Source organism: Pezoporus flaviventris, unplaced genomic scaffold (assembly GCF_033815535.1).
Source record: "Pezoporus flaviventris isolate CSIRO_AGI_PZ_B2104156 unplaced genomic scaffold, CSIRO_AGI_Pfla_v1 ptg000066l, whole genome shotgun sequence".
Lineage (NCBI taxonomy): Eukaryota > Metazoa > Chordata > Aves > Psittaciformes > Psittacidae > Pezoporus > Pezoporus flaviventris.
The window spans coordinates 11,113,769-11,127,691 of NW_026892614.1; positions in this window are offsets into that span (position 1 = coordinate 11,113,769).

The following is a 13,923-nucleotide window of genomic DNA, read 5'->3' on the forward strand; positions in this document are numbered from 1 at the left end:
CAACATGCATATAGACTTGAAAGCCTGATGCTCTCCATCCCTGCCAGAAGAGCATTTCCAGACTTTAAGGTGCTGCAAACTTCTGCACCTTCATCAGGCAGTTGTGCTTGTCTCCAGCACATCCTCAAGATGAGCAGGATCTAAACTCTGCCCTGGCTTCAGACCTCTGCACTCATGCTCAGTGTGTGGATCCTCTGCCCGTAATAGTCACCTACCTGAGAAAGGAGACCCCGTTCCCACTCCAGTACAACTGCATAAGCCCTGGGACTTCCCAGTGACCTAAGTACAAGCTGTAGCAGACCTCCAACCCTATGGATCCTCTGGTTACCTGTTCCATAGGCAAATAGTAGCCCAAGAAGTTAGAAGAAAACAGGATTGCACAAGTTTCAGACAGACCTGTGCATAGCTTAGACAGTACCTAACACAGCTGTATATTACCCTCACAGGCCACTTCATCCCCATGAGTCTGGGTTTTCTTTGGTTTATATGAGGCCCTTGATGAGCCCAGACGAGCTCCTTTCTTTCTTCAGTTTAAGGCAGTTGCCTTGGCTTCTTCTACTGTCAGCGTAAACAGAGGGAGAAGGGTATTTTCAGAGGCCAGTTCACCCTGTTTATGCAACATACCTGTGCTAGGATGGACTGATTCATCTTCTGGAGGTTCCTATCTCACCCCATGGACCATATAAGAATTTTGGTTTAGACTGCAAGTCTAATTTGCTGGGGGAGAATTAAATGAGACAAACTTCAAGCCTCATCTGCCTATTGCAGATGTCCAACTTCCAAGCAAAACTCTAAAGAGCCATAAACATTTGTATAAATGTCCAGGTAGATGTATAAACAGGTTGCCTGCTCATCTTATGACACAGATACTACAGGGCCATGCAGGAATTGTTTTAGGTTTCTGTGTCAGACAGAAAATTCCACTATAGTATTTCATAGCCTCCTGTGCCAGGTTTTGTCTCCTTGAAACTGAGAAGCAGCTTTCTCTTGGTATAAAAATAGGAAAGAATTTTACATCTGGAGAATTTCCAAGAGCTTGCCAAAATTGAGAAGACAAACTAAATAGTGATTACTTGTTTTCAGCAACATTGCACTGGCAGTGATCTACATCTTCTTCCTTCACACAAGCTGGTTCTTGCACAGGGATGCCCAAGTTATCCCTCAGACAACATAAATTTGGAGTAAATCCTCTGAAATTAAGGTGTTGCAGTTCTGGTGACTGTAAACGCAGACTTAAGCACAATACAACTGTGCTTAGCCAACACCTGCAATGTTTGACCAGTGTATGGTAAACTTTGCCTTCATGGTGAGGCTTAGGAGATTGACATGCTGACTGATATCAAAATGGATGGTGCTGCCCTTCATCTTGCAGATGCATGTCCCCCTCTTCCCTTGCAGTGGCATGGTACTCGTGACTTTGCTGTCAAGCAGGTCAGCAAGCTGATCTGGTTGAAAACTTGCCCTAGAAAAACAGAAGATTGTTTTTCAGCTGGGTCAGTGGGCTGATCCAGCCGACGATGGGATAAGCATGAGCACTCCCTTTCCAGCACCTGGGCTTAGTGAAACCATGCTCTGAGATGTGGCTATGTAGAAAGTAAAATATGAATGTGCCCAGCAAATAGTTGAGGCAAAACCCAAGACCATGTTGTACTGACAGGAGAAGCCATCAAGGTAATTCAGTATATTAAGACTAATGGGTCAATTGTCATGATGATATGTGGCAGGAAAGCTCAAAGAAGCAGTCTAAACCATCAATTCTTCATGAGAAACACAAATATGATATTGAGTGCTCAGCTAGTGCTCAGGGAGGTGCATCAAGTGTCAGTGACTTCTCGGTTCTAGCTGTGCTTTTGGCACTTGTCTGCTGCCAGTGCACTCACAGTGCAAAGGTAATCTTTGTACCTCCTCCAAGGGTTCATGGCTCTGGATCTCTTCCCATTTAGCTCAAACCAGTGCACTTGTGTTTGCCATAAAACAGTTGGTGCCTATGAAGTTGGGATCACTCACATAAGTAATTTGGTACTTTAGAACAAATACAATTTCCTTATTGTGACTAGAACAGGAGGATCCTAGCCTTGCCGTCCTTGCAGATGGAAATTTAAAAGGAGGCATCTAAACCCGCAGGCTCAGAGATGCGTGTGTGCATGTGCAGATTTTGACTTTCATGGTTTGATCAGCCGTTTATTATTTTTATTGTTGTGCTCAGAGAAATGACATCACTTGGAGACCAGAAACTTTTTTTCTTTTAAAATCAGCTCAGAATTGCTCACTGAAATTTTTTTTTGGCAGAACAAGACAGAGTTTTGTGTTCACACAGTCATCTCAGCTCATGAATGGGACCTTAAGGCTGAACTGTTCCTTTTTTATATGTCTATATACAATACTCAAGCAAACAAAATGGAATGGCATATTGGAAAGCTTTTAGCATCTTGTACCACTTAGCCCAATTTTTTTAGCTGTCTGCATTGTTTACTCATCCTCCTGCACCACTGACAGTAAAAGCCTGCAGGAATTCTTTTTGTCTTTCTTTCCCTTCCTCTTTTTTCCCCCACCAGCAGCACTGCAGACACAGTAGCACAACCAATTCAAAGAAAAACAAACCAAAGCAACCTGCAAATTCCAGACCTCTGCAGGACAAGCTGCTTCTGTGAAGCTGAAAAAGAGCCAGAGCATACAGCAAGGAGGCTGGGATTTCATCCAGTCTGACAGAAACTCTGAGGCCTCACTGCAGCACTTTGTGCAGATGCAGCAGCATCCCTCTGACCGGATCCATGTGAAGTGCTAGCAGAAGAGTCCCTAGAAGGAGGATGCCCAAGCAATTCTGTGTCACTGCGCCCTTGCTTTTTAGTTGCAACTCCCTGAGGAATCAGGTATGCTCTACAGGTTTTTAAACTGTTTTTATTCCTTAGGATGATACCTAATTTCCAAGGGAAGGGTAAGCTGCATGGAAACGGGGAACACCGATGAGGGAAAGAAAGGTCCCCAAGGAGGGTCACTCACCCCCACTATGGGGTAGTCAGGTTTCTTGTGGGAGGAAGTGCAGGAGAAAGAGCCTGAGCAGAGGTGGCAGGGGCATTTGCCAGGGTGCAGGCTGGCAGGGAGGTTTCTGGTGAGGTCTGTGTGAGGGCTTAGAAGTGAATAGCAGCTGTCACACATGTTTTGGTGCTTGCCTGAGGACTGATATTTGTGGCTTGATATTTGTTTGTCAGCTTGTGTGTCACATCAGAAGGCAGGTGAGCACTGCTGGCCAGGTGGGAAAGAAGGTTCAGGATGGTGTGTGCTGGGTTAGAGAAACACTGAAGCTTATAGCAAACCCATTTGCATCAGTGTGACTTTGCTGTGACTGCTCTAAGCAGTAGAGTAATGCTGACAAAACTGTGAACAGGATTTGGCCTTATAATGTGAAAATTGGAAGATTTGGCAGAGGGCCTGGAGGGCTGCTGGAAGCTACTCTCTGGATGTATAAATGCATGTGTTTCTAAAGAAGTCTGTGCTGGTTGCTGGATAGATATCTGAAGCCCTACGAGCATGCATCACCTTTCATAGGAAACAAAGAAGCTGGAGCATTTCAGACAGCCTCCCCACTGAATTATTCAACGCAACTAAATAACTACAGACCTCCACTGAGTCACAGAAAACTGCAAAACTGGCTCCCATCCTCGCCTTGAATCGATGCTATTTCATCTTTCTGAATGCTACAGTATAGCATCAAATGGATGCCTTGGAGCAATGCTCAAGACAATTGGAGAAAGTCAGAAAACACAGTAAAATGAGGATGGAGGGGAACTGGCATAAGACCAGCAGAAAGGTTCAGACTGAAGCACAGATTGCTGCTGGTTGTGGGGAAATGACGGCATCTGAAATAGAACATGCTTTGTCCCCTGTTGTGTCTTCAGAGCTAGTGCTTGTCCAAAAATGCTAATCTGGAGACAGCACTACCTAAAAGAAAGCAGAAAAGCACAAAGGCTGAGTGGTGTTACAGTGACTACTTCATGTGCTGGGTTTATTCCAAAGCAGGTGATACAAACCATGCATACCATCCACACTGGCTCCTTTGCACCCTTTTGCTTGCTCAGCATCATCACTCTTGTCAGATCTTCTCACTGTGCCAGAGCTGAGCCTGGTATATGTACCAATGATTCTAAATGTCCTTTTTCCAGAGCTGTCAGGCTGGGGGGGAGCAGCCTGTCCCCATTAGAGCAGCCTAAGGAAATATTCCTTTTGCAGTGCTGACACAAACTCCCATGAATAGGTGAGGAAACAGGCACTGAATCAGCCCCTCACCTTCCCCTGACACCACACCAGTACTTTCTGCATGGGGGGACAGGCAGCCACAAACCCCTCAGTGCCAGAGGACTATTTGAGAACAGCCCCATAATTGCTCTGTGTCTGCTTTACCAGCAGCTAAGGAGCATCCCAGATGCTCCTTAGTATTCCATGCATGGAGGTGGGATACTGCTTCTGAAGATGGAGACATCCAATGTTCTAATCAGAAAAAGCACGTCTATAAATACAGAACGTTTACCTTTGCTGAATTACCTTTCCTTTTCCAGCATAGATAATCCACTAACAAATGCACGGCTGGACTGAAAAAAAACTATGAGATTGCTAATCAGAAATCACAGGGAGAAGTGCAATATGAGTCTCATGCAGGAGAAGAAATGTTTTAAACAAGTTGGTTTGAGGTTTTGTTATGCAGAGTTAAAATGTTTGTAAAAATCACGGTCAGTTTGCCAGAAAATTCTAATGTTTATCTCATGATTTATTCATAGTGTTGTGATTAACTTTGTGTTGTTGATCTGGCTTATCTATTTTCCTTTAAAAAAAAACAACAAAAGGTAATCAATAGAGAATATGTATGTGTGTGTGCGTGAGACAAAGTTTTGCTGCTGAATCCTTCTAATGCAACACTAACTATCATGAAACTCATTAAATTTGGAAAGGCCCAGCTTTAAAGAAGAAAAAAGAAAAAAAGGAAAAGAAAAACGGTTATCACAACAAATGCTTTAAGTTTGTCTTTATGTTTATATTTCAATCATAGAATCATAGAATAGTTAGGGTTGGAAAGGACCTTAAGATCATTTAGTTACAACCCCCCTGCCATGGGCAGGGACACCTCACACTAAACCATATCACCCAAGGCTCTGTTCAACCCCGCCTTGAACACCGCCAGGGATGGAACATTCATAACCTCCCTGGGCAACCCATTCCAGTGCCTCACCACCCTTACAGTAAAGAATTTCTTCCTTATATCCAATCTAAACTTCCCCTGTTTAAGTTTTAACCTATTACCCCTTGTTCTATCACTACAGTCCCTAATGAAGAGTCCCTCCCCAGCCTCCCTATAGGCCTACTTCAGATACAGGAAGGCTGCTATGAGGTCTCCACGCAGCCTTCTCTTCTCCAGGCTGAACAGCCCCAACTTTCTCAGCCTATCTTCATACAGGAGGTGCTCCAGTGCCCTGATCATCCTCGTGGCCCTTCTCTGGACTTGTTCCAACAGTTCCATGTCTTTCTTATGTTGAGGACACCAGAACTGCACACAAGACTCCAAGTGAGGACTCACGAGAGCAGAGTAGACGGGCAGGATCACCTCCTTCGACCTGCTGGCTGCTTTTGATGCAGCCCAGGATACGTTTGGCTTTCTGGGCTGCAAGTGCACACTGAAGGTGGCTCATGTTCATTTTCTCATCAACCAATACCCCCAAGTCCTTCTCCACAGGGCTGCTCTGAATCTCTTCTCTGCCCAACCTGTAGCTGTGCCTGGCATTGCTCTGACCCAGGTGTAGGACCTTCCACTTGGCATGGTTAAACCTAATGAGGTTGGCATCAGCCCACCTCACAAGCGTGTCAAGGTCCCTCTGGATGGCATTCCTTCCCTCCACCGTATCAACCGAACCACACATCGGCAAACTCGTCCATGTCACCGACAGAGATGTTGAACAAGACCGGTCCCCACACTGATCCCTCAGGGACACCACTCGTTACTGGTCTCCAGCTGGACATTGAGCTATTGACCACAACTCTTTGTGTGTGGCCATCCAGCCAGTTCTTTATCCACCAGGTGATCCATCCATCAAATTGATGTCTCTCCAATTTAGAGACAAGGATGTCCTGTGGGACAGTGTTGAACGCTTTACACAAGTCCAGGTAGATGACATCAACTGCTCTACCCCGTCTATCAGTTCTGTAGCCCCATCATAGAAGGCCACCAAATTGGTCAGGCAGGATTTCCCCTTAGTGAAGCCATGCTGGCTGTCACCAAGCACCTTGTTGTTTTTCATGTGCCTTAGCATGCCTTCCAGGAGAATCTGCTCCAAGATATCTGACCTGAAGTGATCATAAAGAGTTGCAGAAATACTGACCAAATTGGTAGAAACTATAATATGTAATATAGTTAGCAGGTGCATGAACATGTGTGATACAGTGAGGACAAAACTATATAGTCTTTGTAGAACAAAAAATATCTCACACATCTCCTGGAGTTTCTGGGGAGGAGGGAGGAGAGAGGAGTGATCTGTGAAGTCTCAGAAATCTGCTCCTAAGATTTTTTGGCATAGAAGTTATCTGGAAAAAGAAGCATAGTTTGAGGTGAGAGAATTTCCTGATGGCAGATTACTCTAGGCAGCAAAAATAAAAGTCAGCTGGAGAAAGGATAAAGCTATGAGTTATGGGGTTAAAATGGCAGGAAAAAGAAATTAAAAAATCCGCGTTGATAACAGCAAAGGAATGCACCCCAGTCAAAACAATCCTGCCTTTGCATGGAGAGAGAAGTGTTGAAAAGGGAATTCCCATTACTTGGGTAGAAGAGATCCCTGAGTTACGGCACATAGTTTTATGAAGTTGTCATCCCAGTGCTCAGTGGTGGAGGAGGGAAAGCAGTATAACCTTAGGAATTATGAAGGAGCGAATAGAGAAGAAAACATAAGCATACTATGCAGGAAATCTGTGATGAACTCAAATATTGTCTGCAGTTCCAGTTCCCTTGTGCTAAAAAAGAAGAAGAAAAGGTTCAAAGAAAGGCTGAAGCAAATGGTACACAGAATTATTAAATAGTCTGGGACCCTCCGGAGTGGAACAAAAGGAGCAGAAGGGAAATTTGACAAGTCTTAAACCATGAGCAGTGTAGAGAATGAGGCTAGAGAATAATTATTTCCTCTTTCACAAAGCAGAAGAACTAGAAGAAACCAAGAGAAATGGGCTGGTTAAAAGTCCCAAATACATAAGAAGAGGTACTTTTTAGCCAGCTCTGTAACTGAACTTTGGAATGCTGCAGGACTTGGTGGGTGCCAAAGACTTACACGGGCTCCCACAGCTACTGGACAAATCAATAGAAGGAAAAGTAACTGAAACTCACAAACCAGGAGGATACCACATGTGTCCCAGGACATTAGTGAGCAGCAGTCTGCTGCAAGCTAGAACAGATACTACATGTCACCGTACACTTTTGTTTGTGTAGCTTCCTGCAGGCAACTGCAACTGATGTTGGACTGAACAACCCTAAGGTCTGACCCAGTCTGGACATTTTTAAGACACGTCTGGAATCTAGGAGGAAACTGGAACAGTGAGAATGCCATGGAGGTATTTGCATTGAAACAGAACCAAAATGTGTATCCCAGTCCCCACCAAACTAAGCAGCAATGAAGAGAGGTTAGCTGTCGTCAGAAGAATAAGCAGCCTCAGACTGTTTCAACTGTGTCTAGGCAAAATGAACAATTTTTTAGTTTTCGCAAAAGGAAAAAGGAGGGGTACACCAGGAGTGGGAGGGACAAGGTGAAAGGATTCAACATGAAAGCTTGGCTAAGCTTTGCCCAGGCAAATACAAGCTGCTGTCACCCCTACAATACAGTCAGTGGTGTTTGGTCCTGCAGTTTCCAGATCTACCACTCTGATGATTTGCTCCTTTGAAAGACAGATTGTTATTCTGATAAATTCTCATGGATAACCTTTATTGTGACATGAATGGATGAGCAAGTTATGACAAAAATATGCATATGGTAACAAGGTCATTTTCAGGGGCCTCTTTGTGCTTTTGTGAAGTACTTAATTTTGGTCTTGCCTTTTCTTTATAAAATATCCACCCATCCTAAACTTTTCAGTCCAACCTTAATTTATTACTTTAAGAAGAGAAGGGCAAAAATTCAGAAGTGGTGTATGAGTGGTGAACATGAAAATCTGAAAGGCCTTTTCCTATGAAACAGTTCTAACAAGAAATTAAAAAAAAAAACAAAAACTTATTTCTATGAGTTAGCTAATTTCATAATGTTTATTGGGAAAAGGTAAGTATTTGTTATCGTGAACTACAGATACTTTTTGCGTTAGATCAGGGAGATAAGGAGGTCTAGTATTTTTGCACGGGTTGTAGATCCAGCTAAAGACAATGGTGGCCCTGAAAACTGAAAGCCTGACATGCCTTTATTGAGATCTCATCTCAGCTTTACCTCTTGAACAGACTCAATTCAAAACACATCCTTCATCTGATTATTTACTGTAGAACAGGGAGGAGTCTTTAGACATTGTTACAGACACATAGAATCGTAGAATCATAGAATAGTTAGGGTTGGAAAGGACCTTAAGACCATCTAGTTCGAACCCCCTGCCGTGGGCAGGGACACCTCACACTAAATCATATCACCCAAGGCCTTGTTCAACCTGGTCTTGAACACTGCCAGGGATGGAGCATTCACAACCTCCCTGGGCAACCTATTCCAGTGCCTCACCACCCTAACAGGAAAGAATTTCCTTCTTATATCCAACCTAAACTTCCCCTGTTTAAGTTTTAACCCGTTACCCCTTGTCCTGTCACTACAGTCCCTAATGAAGAGTCCATCTCCAGCATCCCTATAGGCCCCCTTCAGATACTGGAAGGCTGCTATGAGGTCTCCACGCAGCCTTCTCTTCTCCAGGCTGAACAGCTCCAACTTCCTCAGCCTGTCTTCATACGGGAGGTACTCCAGTCCCCTGATCATCCTCATGGTCCTTCTCTGGACTTGTTCCAACAGTTCCATGACAATGTATAACTGCAAGAGACCATGATCTGGTGTAATTCACACATTTGAGAGCCATGAGAAGGTGCAAATTAAAGCTCAAAGTCCTGTATATAGGTTTTTACACCATCTGCATTTCTCATTAGGCTTCTCTCATTCTTTGTAGTGGAAATAATTCTAGCTTCAATCATTTCTATAGGAATTGATTTCAGTGAAGTTTTGTTACCTCATTCAAACTCACTGCACTAGAGGCAATTTAATCCTAGCTCAGCATACATTGCAGCTAGTGATTCACCTCCACTGTTTTTGAGTAAACTTTAAACTGGATTAATTCCTCCTAAATGAGAAAGCCAAGGCCGGCCAAAATAGGATCACTGGTTTAAAACTGACAATGCAAGTCTTTTTTAATTCTTTCATCTAGATTAGACACTGAACAAATTTAGGGGCCGTACAATGTGCTACAGCCAGGCTATCTGGCTACCTGTTCTTCTATTCTGCAAACAGGAACTAGAACCATCAGTAAGTACATACTTACACCAGTGTGTGCTGACCAGGAATTACGTCAATAAAATCATCAAGCATCTCTGGAAATCAAGCCCTTACAGTAGGCAAGGCTAAACAAGGATTACAAACAGCTAGGGAAGGCTTCCCACAGTCCTTATTCTTTAAGTAAGTTCCCTTTTGGAAGCATTTAATTCCACCTTTGTAATAGCTTTCTGCCTGCTGAATTATGCTTTCCTTTTCTCTGTGGTCTTTCTATACCACTGTAGTCAACTAGTCAAACATGAAGAACGCAGACATGAAACCTAACCAGCTTGGATTCCTTTGTCCTCAAATTTATTCAACAGCTGTCTCCTCCAACATTGATCTGGAAGTGCATCTACTCAGAGACTGTTTCTCCTCATGATGTTCATAGACCCACATCTAAAATTGTATGTTTGGGTTGGGTTTTTTTTATGAATCCCTCAACCACCCCTTGATTTCCTAAGTGCAAAACTATTTGTCTATTTTATTCATTTTACATTTTATTCATTTTTTTACAGTGCCATAGGAAAAAAAAATTGAGTAATGTGCTTCTTTGGGAAAACAGACCATTATTCTTTCCTTGCTGAAAGACTGCTCATCTCAGCTGACAAAAGATACCCTTTCCAAAAACCTCTCTGATTTAAGATCGTGGATTCAAGTCAGTTTGCATATTGTATGTGTTACTCTATGGTTTTTATTATCAACTCTATCACATCATTAAAACACAGGTCAATTTTCCTACACAGCTGAATACTAAATTGGAAAGGAGAGAGAGAAAACAAGACTGTAGAAATGGGCCAAAAAACTCTAGGCCTTACATTATCTTTGTAATGCTTTCAGCTGAAACTTTGATGATGAGAGCAGATGGAGTCTTATGAAAAATGTGTAGTGGGTGTTTAGGGAGTTCTGAGAATGGACAGTGGCTCATTGACCCCAACATTTTGGAACTGTTGATCTAAATCTACTGTCTGTGAACATTAATACCACATACTGATAGAATTTGAGTGCCACTATGACTTGTGCAGATCTCAGTACTGTGGGCTTGTTGTATGTCCAGGAGAACAGTAGGGAAATACAACTAATCTTCTTCTCTCTTGCTTGCTTTCCATCTCATTACATTCTTCATATATGCAGAAGACAGAAAATTACAGTAGGAATTCAGAAAGAATTATGCTGAAAAACTTCATAAATTTATAGTGAGATTCAGATACTTTGGTAGAAGAGAGTGAGTTATCAGAGAATCAATGTTGATATTAAAGTTATTCTGCCATGAACTGGTGTCATTCTATTCAGTTTCATGGTGCTGCTGCAAAATTATATTGAAGCACATGAATTCAGAATGCATAGTACTCTTCTGAAAAAGTCATATTTAAAACTGAGCAACAGGCATGCTGTCATACCTGTGGCAGGATCTTTAATTACTACAATTACAGGAAATCTGCAAGAGCTGGAAGATATGTTGCACTTTGAAGTGTTCAAGTGAGAAAGGTCATCACTGTTCTGATGAAATCTTTAACTGCACCTACTTACTTTTCTCAACAATTTTTTAGTCCAAACAGTTTCTAATATTTTTTTTTTTTTTTAGCACACACATGACAACAACTGCTTTCATGTATTTTGATTTAGGCTATGGCTAACTTCTTTTCAAAGGTTTTAATAGATACCTTGCAAAAATTGACTCAGATGTTTGTGTGTGGTGGCCAATTCTCATCTGAAAACTTAGTTTCAGTAAAATGTGTTACCAAGCTAAAATGTTTCTATTCTTTGAACTTTAAAAGCTAATATTCTGAGGGTGAGCTGATGTACTGTTGGCTGATGGATTCATTTTCATTGCTGTTATTTCAGTTCTGCCATAAAACAGGCTCATATGGGCTGCTTCATTTCACTGGCCTCCTTAAGAATACCATAGACAATGTGTAAATGTTGAGCATCATGTTAGCTCTGCCGTACATCTGCTGGTAAGGAAAACCAAGCAGCAGCAAAAGTACCAGCAAAGAGCCTTGGAGTTATTGGCAGGCAGGAGTTTCATGGGAGAAGCCAGAAGAAACCTGTCTTCCTGCCACTGCCAGCACCGAGGATGGACACATGCGTATAGTCTTCCTTTGGCAGCTGAAAGATCTGAAAGAAAAGTCAAACAGCTCTACCTCTTCTTTTTGGTAAACAGGAAACCCTGGTTCAGAGATAAAAGAGACTTCCCTTTCTTCTCAGCTGCAGGAAGTGGAGTGGCTTCACAAGAGCATTAGGGAGTTTGCTTCAGGTCGAGGACTCCCTGAGCCCAGGGTTGGGAATCTTGGTTCACTTTCTTCCTCACTAGATGAAGTGCCAGCAGGGATAGGCTGGACCAAATCCTACCATGTTCTCCAGGACTGAAAGAAAATCTAGCTTGAAAGTAGGGTTTAGGCTGCCTGAATTAACATTGGCGACATAGACAGTGGGACTGAGTGCATCAAGATTGCTAATGACACCAAGCTGTGTGGTGCAGTCAACACACTGGAGGAAAGGGATGCCATCCAGAGGGACCTTGACACGCTTGTGAGGTGGGCTGTTGCCAACCTCATGAAGTTTAACCATGCCAAGTGCAAGGTCCTGCACCTGGGTCAGAGCAATGCCAGGCACAGCTACAGGTTGGGCAGAGAAGAGATTCAGAGCAGCCCTGTGGAGAAGGACTTGGGGGTGTTGGTCAATGGGAAACTGAACATGAGACGGCTTCAGTGTGTGCTTGCAGCCCAGAAAGCCAACCTAGGGTACACCTGAAGAAATGTGACCAGCAGGTCGAGGGAGGTGATTCTCTCCCTCTCTCCACTCTCTTGAGACCCCACCCAGAGTACTCAGTCCTAGAGTGCTCAGCACAGGAAAGACGTGGGCCTGTTGGAGTGAGTCCTGAGGAGGGCTAAAAAAAATGATCAGAGGGCTGGAGCACTTCTCCTATGAGGAAAGGCTGAGAGAGTTGGGCTTGTTCAGCCTGGAGAAGAGAATGCTCTTGGGACACCTTTTAACAGTCTTCCAGTACCTAAAGGGGGCCTGAAAGAAACATGGCCATAAGTAGATGCCATGGGGAAGAGTATGAGAAGCAGGGTATACAGGCAGATTGAAGTTTATAATTGCAAAAGACATAACTGCTGTTACCTCGTGTGTATTTAAACTTACTTTGGCAGGTGGGTCCTGGGATTCTGCTGTCTGAAGCATTCCCAAGGTCTGTCTCTGTCCATCCGTGTAATCCTTGCAGGCAGCGTGGCTTAAGTGTTGCAAATCCAATGTGCCACTGAGGTAGCCAGTGGGCCTGAGATGGTAGCTGGAACACAACCACAGAGCTGAACCAAGTCCTTCCCAGGAGAGGCAGCAAGGCTCAGGGGAGGCCAAAGCAGCAGCCAGAGGCCTAAGGATGTGGGAGGGACGTGTTGAGGTAAGGTCATGCTAAGGTCTGATTTCAAGAATCGGGAAGGTTATGCCAAACGTAGGCATGTTTCAATATATGGAACGTATGCTTGTTAGCATCATGGGTAACGTGCTGATGCCATGTTCACAAAAGTCAGTAAGGGCCCTGGCTGTGTGAGGTGAATTCCCGGTGAGGGTGAGAGCACTGAAATGGAGTTAGGGCATGTTACTGATTTATTTGCACACATGAACCAAATCTGACAGGGCGTCTGATCAAGTGGCATTCGGGGCAGTCCTTTCTTCCAGGCGCCTCAGTTGAGCGCCAAAGCCTGGCTCTGCAGCTCTGAGAATTTACTTGCAGCAAGGAGCACAAACTCTCCAGGTCAGATATAAGGAAGCAGCTCTTCCCTGTGAGGGTGGTGAGGCCCTGGCATAGGTTGCCCAGAGAAGCTGTGGCTGCCCCATCCCTGGCAGTGCTCAAGGCCAGGCTGGACGGGGCTTTGAGCAGCCTGGTCTAGCGGAACGTGTCCCTGCCCGTGGCAGGGGGTTAGAACTGGATGAGCTTTAAGGTCCCTCCCAACCCCAACCGTCCTATGAGTCTGTGAAACTCTCCTCTGCTTGCAAAGCCCGTCACACCCCGAGCTCTTTGTCGCGAGTCGAGCAACGGGGCACAGCGCAACTCGGGAAAGGGCTTGCAGCCACCAGGCAGCACCAGGCTCGAGCACTGGCGCCGGCGTGCGTGCTGGGAGCCAATGATGGGACACGGGCGTCACGGGCGTTTTTAACACTGGCGTTAAAGCGGGGTGAGGGGGGGGGGGGTGTCTGAACCGTTACGTGCGGCGCACCCCACCCGCTCGCTGACGGGCTAGGCTGCACTCGAGCACACTGCCCGAGCCGCCGGGGGCGGTCTGTGCCCAGGGGAAGCCACGCCCCCACCCACAGGGGTTCCCCCCGCCCCCCGCTCCGCCAGGCGGCGGCGCCCATTGGTTGCTGGTGCTCACGTCATACGGCCCATCGCCCACGCGCGCACCGGGGC